General features: G+C 34.8%; 1 long non-coding RNA gene across 1 annotated transcript in view; it reads left to right on the top strand.

The window, feature by feature from the left end:
- The window catches only part of LOC144221718 (uncharacterized), a 14,379-nt gene extending 852 nt beyond the window's left edge, over positions 1-13,527 (top strand). Inside the window, exon 2 of the long non-coding RNA XR_013332157.1 lies at positions 13,332-13,527. This is a non-coding gene — a long non-coding RNA (uncharacterized LOC144221718). The remainder of the gene's footprint in view (positions 1-13,331) is intronic.
- The last annotated feature ends 2,438 nt before the right edge of the window (positions 13,528-15,965 follow it).

Raw genomic sequence — 15,965 nt, 5'->3', positions numbered from 1 at the left:
CCTCCCCCTCCTCCCCCTCCTCCTCTTCCTCCCCCCTCCTCTTCCCTCCTCTCCTCTCTCATCATCTTCCCTCCTCCCTCCTCTCACCTCCTCCCTCCTCCTCCTCTTCCCATCTTAAGGAACACGGAACATACAGTATAGGTTTGGGGTTTTTTTGAGGTATAATTGACTTAAAACATGATATTAGGTTTAGGTGTACAAAATAATAATTCAGTATATTTGTACATATTGCAAAATAATCATCAAAACAGGTCTAGTTAACATCTGTTAACTATATCACCATGTATAGTTATATATTTTCTTTTTTGTAATGAGAACTTTTAAAATCTACTCTCTTAGCAACTTCAAATATGTAATATGATATTATTAACTATAGCCACAGTGATATACATTACATCTCCATAACTTATTTTGTAACTGCAAATTTGAATCCTTTGAACTCCTTCATCCATTTTGTCCATTTATGTGGGTGTTTAAATGAAAATATTGGAAATCTTTAAGTGGTGTGTGAATACATTTTCTGAATTATTATTTTTGTTAGCATTTTTCTATTGAATTAAAATTAACATATAGTACTATATTGGTTTCAGGTGTACAACATGATTGAACAATTCTATACATTAGTCAGTGCTCACCATGATAAGTATAGTCAACATTAGTCAGTGCTCACCATAAGTATAGTCATCATCTGTGACCCAACAATGTTATTACAATACTATTGACTGTATTCCCTGTGCTCTACTATTTAACTCTGGAAGACTGTAAGACTGGAATTCTGTAGCTCTCAATCCCCTTTGGCTATTTTACCCATTACCGTACTCACCTCTTCTTTGGCAACCACCAGTTCTTTTGTTTGTTTGTTTTGTTTTTTAGATCCCACATAAAAGTGAAATCATTTGATATTTGTCTTTTCTCTGGCTTATTGTGCTTAGCTTTATATCCTCTAGGTTCATCCATGTTGTTGCAAATGGCAAGATATTATTGTTGTTGTTGTTTTTTTATGGCTGAGTAGTATTCCATTGTATGTATGTGTATATGCATATGTGTGTATATATCCCTATCACCTTCATTATCCATTCATTTATAGATGGACACTTGGATCTTCCATATCTTAGCTATTGTAAGTAATACTGCACTAAGCATAGGGATGTACATATCTTTTGAATTAGTGTTTCAATTTTCAATATTAAGTAGTGGAATTACTAGATCATATAGCATTTCTATTTTTAATTTTTTGAGGAGCCACAATACTGTTTGTTTACAGTGGCTGTACCCATATACATTCCCACATAGACCATGAGGGTTCCTTTTTCTTCACATCCTTACCAACCTTTATTATTTCTTGCCTTGCTAATTCTAGCCATTCTAGCGGGTGTAAGGTGATATCTCATTGTGGTTTGATTTGCATTTCCCTAATGATTAGTAGTGCTGAGCATCATGTTTCTGTTAGCCATCTGCATGTCTTCTTATGAAAAATGTTCCAGTCCCCTGCCCATTTTCTTATCGGATTGTTATTTTGGTGTCAAGTTGTATAAAATCTTTATACATTTTGGATATTAACCCCATGGATAGTTATACATTTTTGATATTAACCCCATTTTCATGATAATGGGTATATCATTTGCAAATATCTTCTCCTATTTAGTAGGTTGCCTTTTCATTTTGTTGGTGGTCCCTTCATTGTGCAGAAACTTTCATTGTGGTGTAGTCCTAATAGTTTATTTTTGCTTTGGTTTCCCTTGCCTGAGGAGACCTATCTAGAAGAAAGCTGCTACTGCCAAAGTCAAAGAAATTACTGCCTTTCGCTTTTTTTTTTTTCCCCTAGGAATGTTATGGTTTCAGGTTTCACATTTAGGTGTTTAATCTACTTTGAGTATATTTTTGTGTATGTGGTTAGAAAGTGGTCTAGTTTTATTTTTTTGCATGTAGCTGTGTAGGTTTTCCATCATCTTTTGTTAAAAAGATTGTATTTCCCCGTTGTATATTAATTTAAAATAATATGAAGGAGGAAAAACATGAAAGATATTAAGAAAGGGACAATTAAATCAGAAAGTAAAAAAAAAAAGTCTAAGACTACCAAGATGGTAAAATTTATGATCAGGATACTAGTAAACATGCTTTGAAAGTAGAGGAGAATAAAAATGTTGACTTCTATATCCATTTAGACTCCTATGTTGTAGGCCCTCACCAGTTGTGTATGTGGTTCATGCCCTCATTTCTTCCCAGTCTCTGCTATAGTTTCAATCTACTACTGAGGGTTTCTCCTGTCCACCTGGTATAAAAGAGCAACCTTTCCTTCACTTTTACCTATTATACTTTCTAGGTTTTATTTCTCGCCAACTATCTTTTTGCTCTCTGAAGTACAACTTAGTTTCTGATTTATTTTTTCTATATATCTCTTCTTCAATAATATAAAATCTTTGAAACCTGGGACATTTTCTATGTTTTTCATTACGGTATCCAATATTACTCTTTTACCCGGAGGTATAAATCAAGCATTCAATAAATGTTTGTTTGGCGGGCACACAACTCTCTCAAAAAAGATAATTACCAAAATCATTCTCATTTAATATGGTATCAGATAAGCCATTGGTTTTTTTTATACTTTTGAGAACAGAAATGAGAAATATTTGCAATTTATCTAAAGACCTAAAAATAAACTTATTGCAAAATGTAGAAATTGAATGAAATTGTATTGAAAAGTACATCCAGATTGTATTAGATGTTTCCTTTCCCATTGACAATGTATAACGTAGACATAGAGGGTAGCCAGTGACAAAATACCCAAACAAATGGTACTACTTTTATTTTTTTTAATTTAATTATTTATTTATTGCAAATGGTACTATTTTCAAGTCAGAATCTTAACAACATATTATCAGAACAAACATATCAGAACAAGAAAAAACAAATAAAGAATATGTATTAGAACATTTTTGCTAACTAGTTGGAAAACCAAAAGAAAAGAATTGAAGTTTTTTTCCAAGGAGAAAACAGAAACCAAACCCAAATATTTTTTCATACATTAAAAAAAAAAGTGATGAGGGGGTGGCTGGGTGGCTCAGTTGGTTAAGTGTCCAACTTTGGCTCAGGTCATGATCTCACAGTTTGTGAGTTCCAGCCCTGCGTTGTCGGGCTCTGTGCTGACAGCTAGCTCAGAGCCTGGAACCTATTTCAGATTCTGTGTCTCCCTCCCTCTCTGGCCCTCCCCTGCTCATGCTGCCTCTCTCCTCTCTCAGAAATAAAATAAAAGACATTAAAAAAATTAAAAAAGAAAAGTGATGACGTGATCATACCTGAGAAACAACTCCACAATATAGAAATGCATGAAGTCAGAAAAGAGGATCGAAGACAGGGAGATATACTAAAATCTGAGGTAGGAGAACACAGAAAAAAGTTTAAGTAGTTAAATCACAGAACTAGGCAAATTGTGAAAGGTGAAAGAGGAGAATGCTTCAAATACCATGCAGGTATTCACCAAGAAACTCATGGAGACCATCTGAGAACAGCAAAATCAACGGAGGAAAATCTCCATTCCAAGCTGTAGATGAATGCCAGGTATCCCAAAGAATGTCTGAAGATTTGGAAGGAACGAGGCTTCATGAACATTGGAAAATAACCAATTCCAGCAACCAGCCTCAAACTAAGGAGAAGTACTGGGAATGTTGTCCTAATTAAGTGAGATGGACTAACAGTAAGGAAAGAAATTCACATAATAGTGGGAATAAGAACCAGAGCTAGGAGATACCAGGAAATAGGAAACCACTTTTCTAATCACTTCACAAATACCACAGAAGATAGTTTCTAGAGAAGTGAAAAAGTTCAAGAAGGCAAATCTAACGTAGCAATAATGAATAGAAAATTATTTTGACTGAAAATTTCATTTAGAAGTATTTTAAGAAAAAGAATAAAACTGGAGTGCCTGGGTGGCTCAGTTGATTGAGCCTCTGACTTTGGTTCAGTTCGAGATCTCACTGTTCATAAGTTTGAGCCCTACATCAGGCTTGCTGCTATCAGCGTAGAAAAGGCTTCAGATCCTCTGTCCTTCCCCTTCTCTGACCCTCCTCCACTCATGTTTTTGTGTTCTCTGTCTCTCCCTCTCTCTCTCAAAAATGAATAAACATTAAAAGAAAAAAGACTCAGAAGCAGGATAACATCCTTACAGATTATGAAAAGTCATCAGAAAGACATGCTCACAGATTAGATTAAAATATATTCAAGCAAAGGTTAGATAGAAAATATAAAAACACAAGAAAGTTGGAAACATAAAAATCAGAAAACAGATAGGAACACTCAATAAATGTTTAGTAAAAAAAAAAAAAAAAACAAAAATTCAGAAATAAAGAATAAGTGAGAAAAAACAAAATATTTTAAATTAAAAATGATTTAAGAAACTAGAAACTGAGAGAAGGAAACTTTAAATTAAAAAAATTTAAATAATTAAAAGTATTGTAAAAAATGTGACAAATAGAGAAGTTACACATGAGAGATTCAATATGTGTATACTAAGAGTCCTGAATAAGAAAATAACAATCAAATAACTCAAACACTAACAACTATATTTCAAGAAAAAGTATTAATTTTTTAAAAAGAATTAAATAAAAACATTTGAAGATTTGTATTGAAAGAGCATCGTACATGCTGGGAAAGTCAATTTGGAGCAAACAAACATGAGATATATTCTAGTAAAATGGCTAGAAATTTATTTTACAAAAATGAATAAGCAGACAACAAAGGCCAAGTCACTCATAAAGAAAAGAGTGGTAGATATTCATCAGTCTTTTTGACAACGTTTTACGCAGGAGTCAGCTGAATAACTTTTTTTTCCTATTTTTTTGTTATTTAGAGAGAGAGGGAGCATGTGCACACATGCATGCACATGCACCTGTAGGGGCAGAGAGAGAGGGAGAGGGAGAGAGAGAGAGAGAGAAAATGCACCAAGTAGGCTCCATGCTCAGTGATGACCAGTTGCCCGGCTCAGTCTCATGACTGTGAGATCGTGACCTGAGCTGAAACCAAGAGTCCATTGTTTAACAGACTGAACTACCACCCAGGTGCCCCCAATTGAATAGCATATTTTAAAATGCAAAGAAATAAAAGTGTGCTAAAAGTGAGCCAATGTCCAGCTTTTTATAAAAGAAATGTTCAATCTCATTCAAAGTAATAAAGACATAAATCAAAGCCATACTAAACTATTATATTTCACTTATATTTTCAAAGTTCTGAACATTTGATAACTCCGTGTGTGTGTGGGGGGGGTTGTGCCCACACGCGCATGTGCACATGTCTCAGATAGTGAGACATAATAATTCTCATAAATTTCTGGAAAAGTGTAAATTAATATCATGCCATATGGAAGAATAGTTGGCAATATCTATACATAGAATGGGGACTAAAGCTCTTTGATGCAGCAATTCCCCTTTCAAGAATTTATTATGCCGATATACTTCAGAGTAGGAAATAGCATATATAAAAGCTATGCAGTATAACAAATTTTTAGTAGTGAAATGCTGGAAATCAAATTTATCTTTAGGGAAATGGATAAATAAATTTTGATGTATTCACATGCAATTTAACAATCATTGAGAAAGCTCTTTGCTGTTAGGAAAAGTGGCTAATCTATTTGGTTATTTGAAGTTCGGGGACCCTGTTCCAGTGTATGTGTTAGGGGTTTCCCTACACCACCAAGCACGGCTCTAATAATTCCCTGGATGCTAGGTGGATGTCCTACAATTCAACTCAATTCTGACACTCTTTACCAGAAGACGCTTTTAGATCCCACAGTTTAAAAGCTGAGTCTTACAAGACTGCTCCAGTCTTCCAACTTCAGAGGCTCTAATGTCACAAGGTCAAGTTGGCTACAAAACAGAGGTTCCCATGAAACCTTCCTAAGTTTAATTAATTTGCTAGAGCAGCTCACAAAACTCAGATTAACATTTTGCGTAATAGATTATCAGTTTATTTGTAAAAGGATATAACTCAGGAATAGTCATAGGAAAGCACAGAAGTTCCATGACTTCTCTGAGCATGCTGAGCTCCCCACATCTCCATGAGTTCACCACCCAGAAGCTCTCTGAACCCTGTCCTTTTACAAAGGCATTCAATACAGTGGGTATGATTGGGTAAATCATAGACATTTGTGATAGATTCAACCTCCAGATCTCATTCTTCCCTGGAAATCAGGGAGTGGGGCTGAAAGTTCCACCTTTCTATTTGTGGCTGGTTTCCTGGCAACCAGCCCCATCCCCAGTTGCTTTCCAAAAGTTACCTCAATTACATAAGCCCAGGTGTGGTAGAAAGGGGCTTGTTGTTAATAACATGACACACTTTTATTTTTTTTTTAATTTCTGAGACAGAGAGACAGCATGAGCAGGGGAGGATCCGAGAGAGAAAGAGAGAGAGGGAGCTAGAGAATCTGAAGCAGGCTCCAGGCTCTGAGCTGGCTGTCAGCACAGAGCCAGATGCAGGGCTCGAACCCAGGAACCGTGAGATCATGACCTGAGCCAAAGTTGGATGCTTAACCGACTGAGCCACCCAGGCACCATGAGAAACATTTCTCTTTATAGCTCTGAAGTGTTTTCAGGAACTGAGGACAAGAGACCTAATCTTATAACAAAAGATGCTCCCGTTGCTTTTATCACTTAGGAAATTCCAAGAGTTTTGGGAGTTCTGAGCTGGAAACCAAAGACCAAGTATATATTTCTTTTTCATAATGTTTATTTTCGAGAGAGAGAGAGCAAGTGAGAGAGAGGCAAAGCATGAGCATGAGCAGGGGAGGGTCAGAAAGAGAGAGAGACACAGAATCTGAAGCAGGCTTTGGGCTCTCAGCCAACAGCATAGAGCCTGACATGGGGCTCAAGCTCATGAACACTGCTATCATGACCTGAACCCCAGTCGGATGCTTAACTGACTAAGCTACCCAGGTGCTCTCAAATATATGCTTCTTATAAATCGCAATATCACAACACTATAATAAAAAAGCAATGCATAACAGTATGTGTAGTATTTTGTTGTCATTTATGAAATAAACATGAAAAGATATGGATATGTGTGTACAGGCAACAAATATGTCTGAAATAATTTAAAAATAATAGTAGTTTCTGTCTTTGTGTAAATGTATTAAAGGACTGGAAGTTAGAGAGTAAGGAAAAATTTCATTGTATACTGCATTAGTCTGGACTACCATAAGACAAAATACCACAGACTGGGTGGCTTGCACAACAAAAATTTATTTTCTCACAGTTCTTGGAGGCCGGGGTCCAAGTAAGATGCCAACGGGGTAGGGTTCTGGTGAGATCTGTGTCCATGGCAGCAGATGGCTCCCTTTTTGGCCTTTCCTGTGAATGTGTATGTGTATACGTGTGTGTGCTCTTGTTCATTTACTCCAACAATTTAGTCATACTATCTTAAATTATTAGTTAACCATTCTCTTTATTTCTTAAATTTTAAATTTCCAAATTTAGGTTGAAATTTCCTTCCGTCACTGTCCTTTAATGGTTATGGATGCTGTGTGTGNTGTGTGTGTGTGTGTGTGTGTGTGTGTGTGTGTGTGTGTGTGTGTGTGTGGAGAGAGAGAGAGAGAGTCCTTCTTATGAGGACACTAGTCCTATCGGATTAGGGCTCCACCATATGACCTCATTTAACTTTAATTACCTCCTTAAAGGCCACATCTCCAAATACAGTCAGTGAAATAATAGAGATTAATAATGATAAAGAAAATTCTTAGTTATGAAGTGGAAAGAGTCAAAATAAGAGAAACTGGAGTTCTTGAAAAATACGTATAAGTCTATAAGAAAATAATGAATTCAGCAGTCAAGTAACCACGAATTAGCCAAAAGTAATATGAATCATTGATGGGAAAAGTTATTCTTATTCTATACCAGTGGGATTACATTTGTATATACCTTAAGCCTATCTGTAAAGCTATTTGACAATTTGTTCTTGAATCTTAATATAGTTTTAACTTTAAAAGTCACATTTATAGGAATTCTTTGCAGTAGAAATAATGCACAATACAGAAAAAAAAGCATTATAAATAATGACATTATATGCAATAATGCATATTTATGCATAAAACATTTATATCTACATTTATATATGTGTTTATGCATATATAAATGTAAAACAATGGTGTGATTTATAATATTGGGGCTTGGAAATGAGGTAAGAATTAAATAATAAATTACAATACATATATACTTATATGATAGTGTATATGTGCTCATTAATATTGATAATGGAAATTTTAATGATATATGTTATTTTATAAAACATGCATTTCACAGAATCATTATATTCACTGAAGTGTGTAAACCTAGAGAACTGCTTCCATTCCACTTAAGTGAACTACTCTGATGGATCTATTTTGAATTTACCATCATCTGAAATGTATCACACTCAAATATCTTTGAAAAGAACAATTAACTCTTGCTCATTTATTCCAACACTTTAGTCGTAACATACTAGATTATTATTTCATCCATTCTCTTTATATCTTAAGTTTTAAATTTCCAGGTTTAGGATAAAATTTCTTTGCATCACTGTTCTTTAATGGTCAGGTGATAGAATCCCACCCTGTTTAAATCAGTATGTTTTCTATTCCCAGACCCTAAAATAGTCACTTCCAATCTCTCTCTCTCTCTCTCTCTCTGTGTGTCTCTGTCTCACATATAATCTGTCTCTCTGTCTCACATATAATCTGTCTCTCTGCCTTACATATAATCTGTCTCACATATAATCTGAAATATATATACACATATATGCACACATATATGGAAATACATTCATGAATTAGTAAATAAATCATTCTAAAAATTTATTTTTATTGATTAAAATTTTAGCCCTCATATTAGAGAAACAAAAAGTAAATATGATTAATTAACTTGCTTAATAGAACACACTCAGGGAAAGAAATGGAATTCAGATCAGCCTTAATTTCTTTCAAATCTATATCTCTATGCCTCCATTACTTACACATTATCAACTACCACCCAGTACAGTTGCTAATATGGAGAAATATAAAGATATGATGCTATCTCATAGATGCATTGAAAGAGCATCTAACCCACACTGTCACAAAGAAAAGAAAGGTATTTCACAAATGACGATGTCTGAAGTAAGTTTTGAAGGATTCAGCCAGATATAGAAGCTTGGAAAGACTGTCTAGGAAGATGAAGGAAGTTACAGAAGTAAGAGAAAACATGACCTTTTGTGAAAGAGACACCTCAGAATGGCTTGTATTCAGGACATCTATAGGAGGGTAGCTGGAGGTGAGTTTCAAAAAATGAACCAGTAACTTATGATGAAGGTCCACACGTGATATTCTAAGAAATTTTAACTTTATCTTGACTAATTGACTATAAGAACCCTAAACATTCTTGGTGCAAACAATGGTTGTGGTGAAAGAGGAAGAGTAATCTAAACAGTGACTGGTATGGAGACACTTGGGTGGCTAAGTCAGTTGAGCATCTGACTTTTAATTTTGGCTCAGGTCGTGTTCCCAGGGTCGTGGGATTGGGCCTGGTATAGGGCTTAGCACTGATTATGGAACTTGCTTAAGATTCTCTCTCTCCCTCTGCACCTCTCACTGGCTCGCTTGCTCGCTCTCTCTCTTTCTCTCTCTCTCTCTCTCTCTATATATATATATAATAAAATATAGTAACATAAAATAAAATAATCATATTGTGTGGTATAATTCCTGCAAGTCTAGAAAAACCCAAACAAGACACCAGATGTTTCCATGGTTTCCTGTTCTGAGCTCCTGATACTTTCCTGTAGGAAAGGATTTTGAAGGAAGACTAGCTCAGACAAGGTGGATACGTGCCTTTGTGTTAATTCATTACACTCTTCTGATCAGATGCTACTGGAGGAGTAACATGAATGAACACTCTTAACCTGTTCCCTGATGGCTCTGGTGATGTAATTCAGACTGAAAGGCCTTTATTACTATGAAGATAGTCATCTTTCCTGAAATATCTCTGTAAATCTTAACGCTTAATCTACCTAAATGTAAGAACTACTTAATGAACATTTACTTCTTGGCTGACCTGGTACATTACATGCTTTCAGACTAAAAGAAGCAGCAATCACAACACACTAAATATGTATTTTATGACATTTTTTTTGAAATGGAGCAATAGAGCTTGAGTCAAAATCTTAAATTTCAATTAAGTTGTTAGTATCTAAGGCAAAATAAATAAAAATTATGAATGAGCTTTGGACTCATCATGAAAACTCCAGATTTCTTCAGGAAATAACGACTTGACAGAAAAAAAAAACACAGTTTCACAACAGACACTGTGTCATTTCAAATCTATTTTCAGTGTCATCTGTCACCATTTTATCCATTATTTTCACTCTAGATTATATTTTCTCAGTGAAGATCTCAGTGTAAAAATTCTTTTAAAGGGATCACATGAAGGTTAACTAAATTTTCAGTGATAGAAACTCTATAAAGGAATTTGTTTTCCCAAATTGTCAGTTGGTGATTTTCAACTGGCAGTAATTTGACAGGCTGCAAATAAAAAGAAAACGTGAGAAGATTAAAACTTTTAGCTACATATGTAATATTCAGTAGTGACTTGCTGCAAATAAAAGATTATTCAGTTTTCAAATACTGAGAGAGGGAAAAATAAAATACTATGCTATATATATTTATTTATAACATGTATAAAATATATTTATATCTTACAATTAATATATAATTCATAATGTATGTAAATAGATATCTGAAAATATTTTTCAGAAGATAGTTTATTAGCATATAACAATGTAAATAATTGAAGACTTTGGGCTTCAGTAACTAGAGTAAGAAGGAGTCCTCTGAAGGGACATTAATTTTATCCAGTTGAAATACTCAATTTATTAAACACGATTAATGCCATTTTGCCTATTTTTTATTGATAATAATTCAGACATACAATCATTTACATTTAAGAATTAGGCAGAATGTTTAGTGGTTGGAATCCATTCCTCAAAATAGAATTCTTGGGGTGCTATTCAAGGCTCTTCAGGACTTGCCCCATTTTAACCATCAATCAATCCACTGTGTTACTTTCTATTCTCATTCTATATATATTTTTTTCCCTTAGCATTTATCATGGACTTTTTTACTATGAATTTTATTCTATCTTGTTCATTGTCTCCCATGAAAACATGTGTTCTGTGTGAGCATATTTCTGTTATTCTATTTGATCACTGCTAACCTTAGAACCTAGAAAAATAACTAGAACATAATGGAGATTCAGTAAATATTTGTTGAATAAATATCTGCAACAATTTGCCTTTGGTTGGAAGAAACTCTGATCCAGAGGAATTGAACTGTCCAAAGTTAAATAGTAACTCTGTGGAAGTTTCAGAAATGCAACCAGGTTTTGTTACACCTAGAACAACGCATTTCCTATTTTCTAAATTATTCCATATGTAACACTTGGACGATACACACACTTACACACATGCACATACACAATGTATTATATACACGTAAAACTTTTGAACAAAACCTTTTTTCCTGAATTTATTATAAATAGTTTTCAAGAAATATTTTCTAATGGCACCATCATCCAAGAGCACTAAAAAGAATTTGGTATAACAAAAAGTAAAATTCATTTGTTTAAAAAATTTATAATGAATCAAAGTTGCCACCATATATTATAAATATGATAGGACTTTAGGAGAATATTGAATTAAAAATGGCTATAATATTCAGCCAATTTTGTATCTACATATACAGTATATATACTGTACACTATGCATAATATATATGCCCATATATTTATATATACACATGCTATATATACATACCCTCTTTAAACATATATGGACACATGCATAATATGTAGCCACACTGTACACACACACAGTATCAAAACTGAATTGTTAATTTGAATAGTAAATGAATAATATTTTTAATCATAAAAGAATTTATCTTAAGTAACTTTTTGGTATGTATTTTTTTTTCATCTATGGTTAGCACTGTCACTAAGACAAAAGCAATACTCAGAAAGCCCCTCAATATTTAAATTAAATATCCATTAAATTTCTATTTTTTGCCACGAATGTATTTTGTTGTGCTCTTCCTTACTTCAAACTTAGTCAAGATGAACAGAACAAAGAATCCTATTTGTGCAAGCCAAGTCACTGTCTTTTGCCTTTGTAGTCCTGTCCACAAAGTACTGAGTTAGCTGCTTAATATCATTCTTCTGGTCTCCAGCAAGTTTTTTATTCTTCTTTGGAGATTCCCATAATCTCAGTCTAGGTTGTACTATTGAGTTTCCACTCCCATGGACCACACGGAGATGCATCATGTCATCCAGGGCATTGTTGTCTTTATGGTCCCATCAGAAAATATATTGGACCTGTGAAGTGACTTGAAAACAAGCTTCTTTTCTGTGGGATGGAAAATGGAAAGAAAAATCTCTAGGAACGTTTGGCAGCCATCTTTCATGCCGCGAGCCTCACCGGCCTCTCTGGATGGCAGTCACAGCAAGGAAATGGCAGTGTTTGCAGCTCCTGCCATGAGAAATCAAAACTGGTATCTCTTTCTGCTACTACTGGCTCATGTTGGAAATGAGGCTGGTGGTATTGACCAAGTCTCACAATATTCCAGATCAGACCTGTATTCCCCAAACAGATTGCTCATAAGGAAAGGCATGTCCTTGCCTTTCCAAAGATGATTGTCAAAAGGCTCTTCCTAAGGGTCTTGCAGATCCAAGACTTACATAATAAAGGGGGCTTCAGTCTGGCCCTGAGGCAAAGAGCCTAATTTAGAGTTAAGGGCAGATATCCACCCTCACCCATTTGTTTCTGCTTAGAGCATTTTCTGGCCTTGTATATGCTGATTGCTCCCTGTGAAGGAACCTATTGAGGAACTTCTTCTTTTGTGATTATGAGAGCAGAGGCGTTTCCTGAAAGACCTCTTTTTCTTGATACTTCCACCTTAAACAAACAAGCTGTTGACCCCTGCCCACAGAGAAGTAACTTCACCCTTTTTATGCTGAAAACTTTGTCTGGTATGCTAAAGACGCCTTCCTTCCCCATAGGATAGGCATCTAAATCCCCTACCTCAATCACTATTGTAAATGTTATGCATGAGTCTTCTACTTATCTATGTTCTGGGAAATTTCTTACATATCAAAGAAGTTTGTTATCAGAAACCATTGTCTAAGGCAAATGCCACTTCTGTGCCGTCCCCCAAACACTTAATGATAAAATAAAGTTGAGCCCCAGTCAGAGCAGAGATACCTGCCTGGTGATCAGAAATCTGGGCTCAGATCTGAGATCAGATCTCTGGGCTCTCTCACTCCCTCTCGCTGACACTGTCCATCCTTCAGGGACTCCTGGACATGCTGGAGCCGGCCTCCAGCACTTTCAACCATGAGGATAGAAGAAATCCAATAGAGATTAGAGAAGCAAGTGGCACAAGAGAACGCAGCACATCTGGATCCTGTTAATCCCCTTTTGCATGCCTGAATTTACACTCCAGATCTAGTCCTGAGTCTGTCAATAAACTGAATAATTATAACTCCATTTTGTTAACCTTCCTTTGAGTGGGATTTTCTGTCACAAAATTAAAAGAATATTTAGAATCCATTTTTTTTTAATGTTAAAGTTGCATGCACAGAATTACACAACAAGTACTGCATCTAGCTTTAGAATAACTTTAACGAAGGACTTTTTTTTTCAGATATGTGGCTATTATTTTCAAACTAGTGTTCTTTATGAGCAGATTTATAAATTCTCTCTTATAACACCAAGCATGCATCCAAGAAAGTTGGTGAGGGTGGTGGTAGCTTTGTTGTCTACCTGTGCCACTTGCTATTTGAGCCATTGCTTCTTGATGAGCAAACAGTTCCCAGAAAATGTTTAAAGCAATGATCTGGTCTCTGTTTCTGGGAATAAACTGTGAAGAACTGACAGTGTGTTTGAAGTAGAGACTCTGCCTCCTTTTTAACAAACTCAAGCCATCTTCTCACACACAATTTAAGAGCATTAGAACCCTAGTGACATGATCTTTTAGGTGTTCACTCAAAGATGTTCACTAAATCAACAAAGAATGCCCCACGAGTATTTTCTGTCTTTTAAACTATCACATATTCTCTATCCACCTGGTTCCTCTGAATGCCACAACTCAGAAATTCCTCCTGAAGTCCAGCATTTGTTAAGTCTCTAGATAGGTTTTATATTTGCAGATTTTCATGGGGCTCCAGCATGGTCTGTGACCATAATCATCTTACCCCACACCTGTTTTAGTAGAGCCATCAAGCATAGGGAGAACTTCGTGTGCAAAACAGGTATTGTGTGAGGGATAGAAGAGGGTGGAGGCTTGAGAGCAGTGGGTGGCTAGAAAGGATCTCAATACAGTCACCTGCGTAGGGCAGTCATTTGTTTACTTCTTTGGGTTGGGCTAAAGATCCAAAGAAAAACAAAATACTGCATTGCTTAATTTCCTCACAACTTTCTTCCTTAAGTCTCAAGACAACATTCATGTAATCACTCTTACTTTTACTATGATAAAAGACTATTAGTCACCATCGTATTCTTTCTAGATGCTCCAAAAAACATGACCAAATTCTCTTTTATAGTCCTTGAGTTTGCTGAGAATTTCAGTGGAGATTACATACGTGTGTGTGTGTGTGTGTGTGTGTGTGTGTGTGTGTGTGAAAGGTTCAAAACAAAATTTGTAGGACATTCCAGTATACATGAAACAAAGAAAATATTTATAGAATATTTTTTCTTATATTTTAGATAAAATAGGGCAGTACATTTAAGACGAACAAATGAACTTTTTTTATATATCAAAAAAAAGCAAAAACACATTTATAATGGTAGGTCAGTTGAGATTTAGCTTGTATGTTATTACATGCTAGTGTGACTATTTAACTAGAATACAAAGTAATATAATTTATTTCCTTGGAGCTATGTCTCTCAGACCAACCTAAAAATCTTTAGGAAGTCAAATCAAGGGTCAGTGATAATTATAATGTCCCTATACTTTTATAAGATATTTTAGCCAAATATATTAACTAGATTATTTTTAATTAGATAATAAGGTAATCAAAACTTTGGACTAAATATTCCTTCCTCTGACCTATCTATTCTGTTTGGAAGCAAGAACCACCAAACAGCACAACAATGATCAAATCTATTTTCATGTACTAGTGTAACTTTTATAAATCTAGTTAGCAGATTTGTGAATGTACTGCTTAAATTCTACATGTAATAACCTACATGAGATGCTTACTTACTTAGTTCCAAGGATTTTATAATACATGCAGTCTTAAAAACATACTATGTGCCCAGAGGGGATAATTACTAAATCGTATGTTAATATTTAGGGACATAAAAGTTATATATATTTATTTATTTGCTTCCAAAAGTGTTGTTATGGCCCTCATAGAGAGAGTTAAGTCAGTATAACATTATAACAAGATTAGTATGATAGATTAACCAGTACAGTTTTATGTTATTTTATTTTTAGGTACTATATAACTAGCACATGACAGAAAGGGAGGGGAACTTCCTTTAATGACAGGAGTAATGGGCCTTCTAAAAATTAATGCTGAAAGTTGGAGTACAAAATACCATCATCGATTTCTTTAAATACAGCTTATGACTTTCCTTATCTTCCAAAAAATTAAAATGAGTAACATGCATATTATCTTTCATTAATATGGTAAAAATAGTAATGATATTTGAAACAGATCTATATATATATATATTTTTTTTTTCATGGCAGACTGAAAGCCAGGTTTTCAGACTTCAGGGTTATTCTATCTGTTTTCTCTACTTTTAAGATGCTATAAAAGAATAGCTTTGAAAAACTCAAGGTTTTTTGTTGTTGCCTGTTTTTAATCACCAGGAATATGATTAAACAATGTTAATTTTTGTGTTGATTGCAAAGACTAAGATCACTGGAATTTTTTACATGATTTTCCCAGAGCAAATTTAAAAATATATATGCCTAT

The sequence above is a fragment of the Crocuta crocuta genome, unplaced genomic scaffold (genome assembly GCF_008692635.1).
Source record: "Crocuta crocuta isolate KB4526 unplaced genomic scaffold, BGI_CrCroc_1.0 scaffold21, whole genome shotgun sequence".
Lineage (NCBI taxonomy): Eukaryota > Metazoa > Chordata > Mammalia > Carnivora > Hyaenidae > Crocuta > Crocuta crocuta.
Note: the sequence above shows the minus strand (reverse complement) of the source record. Positions and strands in the feature narration are given on the sequence as shown.